Consider the following 10,954-nt stretch of genomic DNA (forward strand, 5'->3'; position numbering starts at 1 on the left):
TTAATCAAGTCTTAACAAGTTTGATTGCTTAACACGTTGGAAATATTTAGTCATGTAAATATCAATCTCAATTAATATATATAAACATGGAAAAGTTCGGGTCACTACACTTCTTTCATGTCTTCTACAATCGGTTCAGCAACATTAACTTGTTCGTTAAAATCTTCAGAAGTTGAATTGAGATCGACTCCCTCGAATTCTTTTAAATAATCCGAAACAGAATGCTCACCATCATTTTGAGATTCACTAGTAACCTCGTCTGTAACCGAACCATAATCTTCTTTATTCTCTAGCTCAATAGTAGAATCAATGTCAAATAACCAAGAGCCTACTTCGTTAACCATAACCTCTGCTTCAATGTCATCACACATAACGTTAATGACAGTAGATATAGGCTTTTTAACATAAGTAGCAATGCACACTCTACTCGACGAAATAGGTAATTTACAATTTGATTCGAAAAACAAAAATCGACCAAAATGAGAAGCAACTTTCTTACTTGCATTGGTACCCCATGCACAAGTAGGTAAACCCGAAATCTCTATCCAAATAATTCTTTCGTCTACTACAAACGAATTGGTCGGGTCTTTCATGCATGCAAATAACGACAACATATTGGGATTTGATTTAAAATCTGAACATGTATCAATAGAATCAAAATGAAACCACACCCATAGACCCCCTACATATTGGATTTTGAAATCCAAAAACCCTTCCACGATGCATTGTTGGTACACAGTGTATAAGGAGCCTAACTCTTTTACCTTAGCCAAAACAATATGACTATTATTGGACACATTAATCAGAACGTCCGACTCAATTGTAATCTTCTTAACAGAAGAATTCACACCACTCAATTTCGACGCATACGAATCGCCATCCTGCACTACCCTGTCATTCACCGATATCTCAGATTCAACTTTTTCAACCACAATTGGGTCGACTTTGACACCCGTAGCTTGAGTCTGAGTAGCATTGGTGTTCTTAGACTTATACTTATCGAACTTTAAAGCTTCCACATAAAGATGGTAATTTCCCATCCATATGTCAGAAAGACGGTTCTCCATGGCCAACACATTCTTGACACCCATATACCTGACGAACGCGAACCTTTTGCCTGACTTTGCCTTTTTCTTTCCGATATAGACATTGATGAGACACCCGTATCGATCAAATACTTTTCGAAGAGAAACCGCATCTGCATAATCAGGGAAATTCGTGGCATAGAAAGATTGATTATCAGGTTCTTTTTTTTTTCTTCTGGAAATCGATATTAAGCTTTGTGTATGTTGTCTTGCCAGATTTCCTTTGTTTGGTGACCCATCCGTTATTAAGAGGGACGTTGCGTACATTATTGACCATGATCAGAACTAGAAGAGATGATCAGAACAAAAAGATGGTGAATTCCGGTGTTTGATCCCGCTGGATTTTAGAAATAAGTTCCTGTACGATCTAGTGTGAACGCGATTGGGAGAGAGGATATATTTAATGGCACCTGCCCTGCACGAGGAATTAAAAAAATGTCATTTTTAAACTAGTGGTGTCCCGTGACTCCACCGGTCTCAACCTACACTCGCCACTGCCGTGAGAAATTTCATGTTAAAAACTAGGTTTGTAAACGAGCCGAGCCGAGACCGAGCTTGGTAGTGTTCGAGCTCGGCTCGTTTGATTTTCAGAAAGCTCGAGCTCGGCTCGGTTCGAGCCTTATATTTTTAGCTCGAGCTCTGTGACGATCGCTCCAAATCCATATGGACGAACACGTCATTCATCGATTTCATTGCGAGGTATTTGACCTCTATATGATACGTTTTGTAAACATTGCATTCTTTTGAAAAGGCACACCATAAATGAATATTTAAATTAAAGGTTTTCGACAGCTGATGATTTCTACATATAGACAATCACCGTAAATAATAGTTTACAATAGTACTTCCATTTACAGTGCAGTCAAAATAAGATACATGGTGATGATTTGGTGAATGCAACGTTTCCTTGAAAAATATGCCATGTAAGACTCCATGCACATAGCTTGTCTAACATATAAGCAAATAGCGGAAGACTTCTAGGGAACCTGAGAATAAACATGCTAACAAGTGTCAACACAAAGGTTGGTGAGTTCATAGTTTTAATGTTTTGCATAATCTGTACATAAAGGTGGATCACAAGATTTCAGTTGTTTCATCCAGAAACGTTTATCAAAATATTCTACAAGATTGAGCACCCTGGTAACTAAACTTAACGTATATATAATTTGTACCCTTTGTATAATCATCTTAATAATACACGCAAACCAACGTGTACGCTTCTCAAATAGCATACGTCCGTTAAAAGGCTAGTGCTCTAGCTTGGACGGGGATATCAAGCCGTATGGATCCATATACTACTACTCGCGCCCACCAGTTCTTATAAGCGGCAGTTACTAGTTACCAAAGCTAAGGGATTTTTGGTTCAAACTCGGTGTAGAATTTAGTATGTACTTGTATCCATTGCGTTTAAAAATAAAGTGCATGTATTCTCAGCCCAAAAATATAGATTGCAAAAGCAATTAAAAAGGGAGCAAATGAAACTCACCTTAGCAGTACATAAAGTTGTTCACCGAAATGTGATCGAAACTCAAAATACCAAATAACCGTAGATCTCAACCTAGAGAGCATATGTTGGTCAATAAATGTCTACCAAGCTAGGTCTGGTCATAGTGTATCATAATCCTAATGCTCGAGATCGACATACAAAAGTTATCCAAAGTTGTTTCAAAAAGTCAATTTTGACAATAGTTCAACAAAACGAGACGTACTTTATATAAGAATTCATTTACTCGGCTGGTTATATTTAAAAATCCATTTTACCAATCTTGTAAACAAGTTGTTTAAATCTTAATTGCAGATTCAAAAGCAATTTCAATTAACGTCAATCATAATTCAGTTGATCATATCTTTTAATCCGTTCATCGAAACTATTCGATATCTAAATGAAAAGTTATTGATTTTTCGCCAGCTTTCCAAAAACATGTATATCATATACCTTTTACCAGTAATATATGTATTTAATTCGTGATTCATTATAAACTGTTTAACGATGAAAATTAGCATACAAACATGCATAAATATATATACTCGAGCACTAGACATGGATACACAATTAATATATAAAAGATATGATATGAATGCTCACTTATCAATATTGTTATTCAATATTGCAGGGAAGTACGTAGACGCAACGGAGAAGATAAACACTAGGTTTGACTTAGAAGCAATACTCCCGAACAATACCCATAACCTCTGATAGTGCTCCAAATGAACATATATTTTGTAGCAATATCCTCCCAATATGTAAATTATTTAGTTGTAATTGTTCTATTTTAAGTTGTAATCGTTTATATTAAATAAGTGCGAAGACAAAAGGCGAAAACGACGATTTGAAGACAAAAACGTTCAAAAAGCTCAAATGTACAAGATACAATCCAAGTGGTTCAACTTATTGATAAGAAACGTCTAAAAATGACAAAAGTACAAGTTGCGGAACGCAAAGTACAAGCTATTAAATTATACGAAAAGGCGTTCGAAAATCCGGAACCGGTACCCGAGCCAACTATCAACGCCCGACGCAATGGACCAAAAATTACAAGTCTACTATGCACAAGAATATAATATAATATATAAATAATTATATTAATTATTTATATTTTATATTTATATATAAATTATGTCGACAAGCAAGGTTCCAAAATTGTGTGAGCTGGATTTTTAAACTCCGCGACTCGCGGAGTTTGCAGGCTTAAAATGCCGCAACTCGCGGAGCTGCAAAAATCAGAAATGCCTATAAAAGGCCATGCATTCTGCCGAGTTTAAATAACAAAAAAAAATAATAATACTCTGTAATAAATAAATATATATAATATATATATATATATATATATATATATATATATATATATATATATATATATATATATATATATATATATATATATATATATATATATATATATATATATATATTATAGGGTGATTATTAAGAGCTTCCGCTGTCGCATACTTAAATAAGGACGAGATTTGGAGTCCATGCTTGTATGATATTGTGTAAAAACTGCATTCAAGAAACTTATTTTGTTGTAACATATTTGTATTGTAAACCATTATGTAATGGTCGTGTGTAAACAAGATATTTTAGATTATCATTATTTGATAATCTACGTAAAGCTTTTTAAACCTTTATTGATGAAATAAAGGTTATGGTTTGTTTTAAAATGAATGCAGATTTTGAAAAACGTCTCATATAGAGGTCAAAACCTCGCAACGAAATCAATTAATATGGAACGTTTTTAATCAATAAGAACGGGACATTTTAGTTGGTATCAGAGCGTTGGTCTTAGAGAACCAGAATTTTGCATTAGTGTGTCTTATCGAGTTTGTTAGGTTGCATTAGTGAGTCTGGACTTCGACCGTGTTTACTTGAAAAATGATTGCTTAACAAATTTTGTTGGAAACTATATATTTTTAACATGTGAATATTATGTGATATATTAATCTCTTAACGCGTTTGATATTATGTGATAGATGTCTACCTCTAGAACAAGTCCCATTGACTCATCTAATAATAATGAAGAGTCAAATGTAAATTGGAATGATTCGTGGACTGATTCACAAGTTCCCGAAGAGGAACCGGAAGAAGAGTCGGAACCGGAAGAAGAATCGGAACCGGAAGAAGAATCGGAACCGGATGAAGAAATAGAACCGGTGGGGGAAATAATAAAACGGTTAAGTAAAAGAAAATCCTCAACCAACCGACCAATGTTAATTATGGTCAATGGTGTTTCCGCCAAGGAAGCAAAATATTGGGAGGATTACCAATTCTCCGATGAATCGGATTCCGACGAGAATTCCGATGATGTTATAGAAATTACCCCAACTGAATTTAAAAAGGCAAAAGAAAATAATAAGGGAAAGGGCATAAGAATAGAGAAATCTAATTCCAACCCCGATGAACTTTATATGTATCGTCAACCCCCGAAGTCCTTAAGTTGTAACAATGACCCGGGAACCTCTAAACTACCAGGTTTTTCTAAACCAATGTGGAAAACGACGGCTCGTATTAGGGAAACATCATATATCCCTAGAAACTTGGCAAAACGAACCAAAACCGAAGAAGAAGAAACAAGCGAGTCGGAATAAGATAGTTGTATTCGTGTGGTGTAATATATGTAATATAGTGTGCTTATGCTTTATGATATATGTAAAAATTGCTTGTATTAATAAGTATTTTTTTATGAATCTAACTCTTGTCTATTTTACAGTATAAAAACACAAAATGGATAGACAACCCAATATTTTAGGAGACCTACCCGGAGACATGATTGATGAAATCTTGTCTAGAGTCGGTCAGAATTCTTCGGCACAACTATTTAAGGCGAGATCAGTTTATAAGACATTCGAAGAACGTTCCAAGAATGCCTTGGTTTATAAAAGGCTTTCGTTCGAAAGATGGGGGATATCACATTGGGAAATCCATAAGTTACGATGTGTTTACTTTGACGCATATATTGCGGGGAACCCAAATGCTATTTTACGCAATGGGTTAAGAAATTATTTTGACTCAATATATCCGAATATTGGACTTCGTGATTTAGAAAAAGTGGCTAACATGCAACATAAAGAAGCATGCTATGCTTACGGATTAGTAATGTTCGCTTCTCACCAAAGTGAGAACAAGAACATCGGGCTACAACTATTAAACAAAACGTTCCCACAAGTGACGGAGTCGGTAATTGGGGTACGAAATGAGGTTTTTAGATTGTTACGGGACTGTTGGACATTACGTAACCCTCGTCCCTTTGACGACGTTACAACACGCTGTCTTATCAACGGCCATAACGGTTATGTTCCACAAGACCAAGGATGGGAAGTAATCCTAGTAAAACCAGAATGCATGACTTGTTTCTGGACGTATGAATTACGTGTCTTTATTGCCTTTGCTGAATGACTTGTGTACTAGCTAGAATTATCTTCACAACCATCTTGTATCAAATTTATTGTGTGCTATATTTCATGCTATATGTAAAATAAGCGGTATTGTAAGTTTGTAAAATATTGTGTAAAAGTTTGAACGCGAAATATTATTATAATCAGTTTTTCATATAGAATTGTAGTAGTTGAATTGTATATTAGCTACTAAGTATGAACTTAACGAGTAGGTACTACCCGAATTTAAACTTATAAAACGCTAATGTGAAGAAAAAGCTTTTATAAATGAGTTCATATTATGCTACGAAATACTATTAACTACTCTTAATATTCTGTATGATTAACTTGTTCCATTTGACTATTTTGAAGGAAATGGCACCGACTACTCGACACACCGTGAATATGAATGAAGAGGAATTCCATACTTTTCTAGCTTCAAACATAGCCGCAGTACAGGCTGCGCTACATACCAACAATAACCTTGGATCTAGCAGTACAGGAAATCGTGTAGGATGCACCTACAAAGAATTCACTGCCTGCAAACCATTGGAATTTGATGGAACCGAAGGACCGATCGGATTGAAACGGTGGACCGAGAAGGTCGAATCGGTGTTTGCCATAAGCAAGTGTACTGAAGAGGACAAAGTGAAGTACGCTACACATACCTTCACAGGTTCAGCGTTAACATGGTGGAATACCTATCTAGAGCAAGTGGGACAAGACGATGCGTACGCACTACCGTGGTCAGCATTCAAGCAGTTGATGAATGAGAAGTACCGTCCCAGAACTGAGGTCAATAAGCTCAAGACAGAACTTAGAGGGTTACGAACCCAAGGATTTGATATTACCACGTACGAAAGACGATTCACAGAATTGTGCCTATTGTGTCCGGGAGCATTCGAAGATGAGGAAGAGAAGATCGACGCGTTTGTGAAAGGATTACCGGAAAGAATCCAAGAAGATATAAGTTCACACGAGCCCGCCTCCATACAACAGGCATGTAGAATGGCTCACAAACTAGTGAACCAGATTGAAGAAAGAATTAAAGAACAGACTGCTGAAAAAGCCAATGTGAAGCAAGTCAAAAGAAAGTGGGAGGAAAACGGTGATAAGAATCACCAATACAACAACAACAGCAATTACAACAATAATTGCAAAAATTATCCCAACAATCGCAACATCAATCGCAACTACAACAAACGGCCCAACAACAACAACAAAAACAACAACAACAGCAACTACAACAATCATCCCAATAACAATAATAACCGCAACAACAACAACAATCAGAAGCAGCTATGCCAAAGGTGTGAAAAGTATCACTCGGGGTTCTGCACCAAATTTTGCAACAAGTGTAAAAGAAATGGTCATAGCGCAGTGAAGTGTGAGGTCTATGGACCAGGGGTTAATAGAACGAAAGGAACAAATGGTGTCGGAACGAGTAATGGCGGAGCAAGTAGTGTCGGAGCAAGTTATGCCAATGTAGTTTGTTATAAATGTGGAAAACCGGGCCACATTATTAGAAATTGCCCAAACCAGGAGAACACGAATGGATAAGGCCGCGGAAGAGTTTTCAATATTAATGCGGCAGAGGCACAGGAAGACCCGGAGCTTGTTACGGGTACGTTTCTTATTGACAATAAATCTGCTTACGTTTTATTTGATTCGGGTGCGGATAGAAGATATATGAGTAGAGATTTTTGTGCTAAATTAAGTTGTCCATTGACGCCTTTGGATAGTAAATTTTTACTCGAATTAGCAAATGGTAAATTAATTTCAGCAGATAATATATGTCGGAATCGAGAAATTGAACTGGTTAGCGAAACATTTAAGATTGATTTGATACCAGTAGAGTTAGGGAGTTTTGATGTAATAATCGGTATGGACTGGTTGAAAGAAGTGAAAGCGGAGATCGTTTGTTACAAAAATGCAATTCGCATTATACGAGAAAAAGGAAAACCCTTAATGGTGTACGGAGAAAAGGGCAACACGAAGATACATCTTATTAGTAATTTGAAGGTACAAAAACTAATAAGAAAAGGTTGCTATGCTGTTCTAGCACACGTCGAGAAAGTACAAACTGAAGAAAAGAGCATCAATGATGTTCCCGTCGCAAAAGAATTTCCCGATGTATTTCTGAAAGAATTACCGGGATTACCCCCACATCGATCCGTTGAATTTCAAATAGATCTTGTACCAGGAGCTGCACCAATAGCTCGTGCTCCTTACAGACTCGCACCCAGCGAGATGAAAGAACTGCAAAGCCAGTTACAAGAACTTTTAGAGCATGGTTTCATTCGACCAAGCACATCACCGTGGGGAGCTCCTATTTTGTTTGTCAAGAAGAAAGATGGTACATTCAGGTTGTGTATCGACTACCGAGAGTTGAACAAACTTACCATCAAGAACCACTACCCACTACCGAGAATCGACGACTTATTTGATCAACTACAAGGCTCGTCTGTTTATTCAAAGATTGACTTACGTTCCGGGTATCATCAAATGCGGGTGAAAGAAGATGATATTCCAAAGACTGCTTTCAGAACACGTTACGGTCATTACGAGTTTATGGTCATGCCGTTTGGTTTAACTAATACACCAGCTGTGTTCATGGACCTTATGAACCGAGTGTGTGGACCATACCTTGATAAGTTTGTCATTGTTTTCATTGATGACATACTTATTTACTCAAAGAATGACCAAGAACACGGTGAACATTTGAGAAAGGTGTTAGAAGTATTGAGGAAGGAAGAATTGTACGCTAAATTTTCAAAGTGTGCATTTTGGTTGGAAGAAGTTCAATTCCTCGGTCACATAGTGAACAAAAAAGGTATTAAGGTGGATCCGGCAAAGATAGAAACTGTTGAAAAGTGGGAAACCCCAAAAACTCCGAAACACATACGCCAGTTTTTAGGACTAGCTGGTTACTACAGAAGGTTCATCCAAGACTTTTCCAGAATAGCAAAACCCTTGACTGCATTAATGCATAAAGGGAAGAAATTTGAATGGAAGGATGAACAAGAGAAAGCGTTTCAGTTATTGAAGAAAAAGCTAACTACGGCACCTATATTGTCATTGCCTGAAGGGAATGATGATTTTGTGATTTATTGTGACGCATCAAAGCAAGGTCTCGGTTGTGTATTAATGCAACGAACGAAGGTGATTGCTTATGCGTCTAGACAATTGAAGATTCACGAGCAAAATTATACGACGCATGATTTGGAATTAGGCGCGGTTGTTTTTGCATTAAAGACTTGGAGGCACTACTTATATGGGGTCAAAAGTATTATATATACCGACCACAAAAGTCTTCAGCACATATTTAATCAGAAACAACTGAATATGAGGCAGCGTAGGTGGATTGAATTGTTGAATGATTACGACTTTGAGATTCGTTACCACCCTGGGAAGGCAAATGTGGTAGCCGACGCCTTGAGCAGAAAGGACAGAGAACCCATTCGAGTAAAATATATGAATATAATGATTCACAATAACCTTACTACTCAAATAAAGGAGGCGCAACAAGGAGTTTTAAAAGAGGGAAATTTAAAGGATGAAATACCCAAAGGATCGGAGAAGCATCTTAATATTCGAGAAGACGGAACCCGGTATAGGGCTGAAAGAATTTGGGTACCAAAATTTGGAGATATGAGAGAAATGGTACTTAGAGAAGCTCATAAAACCAGATACTCAATACATCTTGGAACAGGAAAGATGTACAAGGATCTTGATGTTTCGCGAGGTGTATATAAAATAGTTATTAAATTTTAGCAGAAAATACTATTAAATACGATACAATTTTACACAAGATATTTATTTATTTATAGAATGGATATACTTAAACCTTGCTACAACACTTATAGGCAGTGTACCTAATCGTACAGTAGTGTAGTTTTTAGTAAGTCCGGTTCGTTCCACAGGGAAATCTTTAAACAAAGCTCAACGCTATATTAGTTAACTTTTATAAAAATACAAATATATATATAGGTAATATTATTATTATAAAGGGGGGGTTTTTACCGTTTAATGACCGGTTTGTCGATTTTAAAACTTTAGTCGCAGTTAAAACCTAATGTAAAATATAAAATAAATACAAGACTTTAAATTAAAGCGTAAAGTAAATAACGATAATGAAATTGCGAATAATAAAAATGCGATAAAATAAAATTGCGATAATTAAAAGTACGATAATTAAAAGTGCGATAAAATGAAATAACAATAAATAAAAGTGCGATAATTAGAAGTGCAATTAAATATACAATAAAGGAAATAAAATATGATATAAAAGAATTATGCTTATTTAAACTTCCGTAATCATGATGTTTGACGTGTTGATTTTAGTTTTATGCCCATGGGTTAATTGTCCTTTGTCCTGGATTATTCAATATGTCCGTCTGGTTTTTGTCCATAACAGTCCATCAGTCATAAATATAAATTGCAAGTGTCCTTGTCAAATTATTATTATACCCGAAGATAAATATTCCAACTAATTGGGGATTCGAATTGTAACAAGGTTTTAATACTTTGTTTAATGAATACACCAGGTTATCGACTGCGTGTAAACCAAGGTTTTACTACTTTGTTAACAATTACACCAATTACCCTTGAATGTAATTTCACCCCTGTTTTAATTATTCTAGTGGCTATTAATCCATTCCCGTGTCCGGTTAAATGAACGATTATTCGTACATATAAATACCCCGCCCATCGTGTCCGATCGAGTGTATATGGTAATTTATAGGGACGCCCAATTGTAAATCTTTATATTAACATTAACAAACTTTCATTTAGTTAAACAAATATAAAGCCCATTAATAGCCCATAGTCTAGTTTCCACAAGTGTCGTTCTTTTGTCCAAACCCCAATTATGGTACAAAGCCCAATTACCCAATTTTAGTAATTAGCCCAACATCATGATTACTTCGTTTTAAACAAGCATAATAATAACTTAGCTACGAGACATTAATATAAAAAGGTTGAACATAACTTACAAT

Source organism: Rutidosis leptorrhynchoides, chromosome 4, assembly GCF_046630445.1.
Source record: "Rutidosis leptorrhynchoides isolate AG116_Rl617_1_P2 chromosome 4, CSIRO_AGI_Rlap_v1, whole genome shotgun sequence".
Classification (NCBI taxonomy): Eukaryota; Viridiplantae; Streptophyta; class Magnoliopsida; order Asterales; family Asteraceae; genus Rutidosis; species Rutidosis leptorrhynchoides.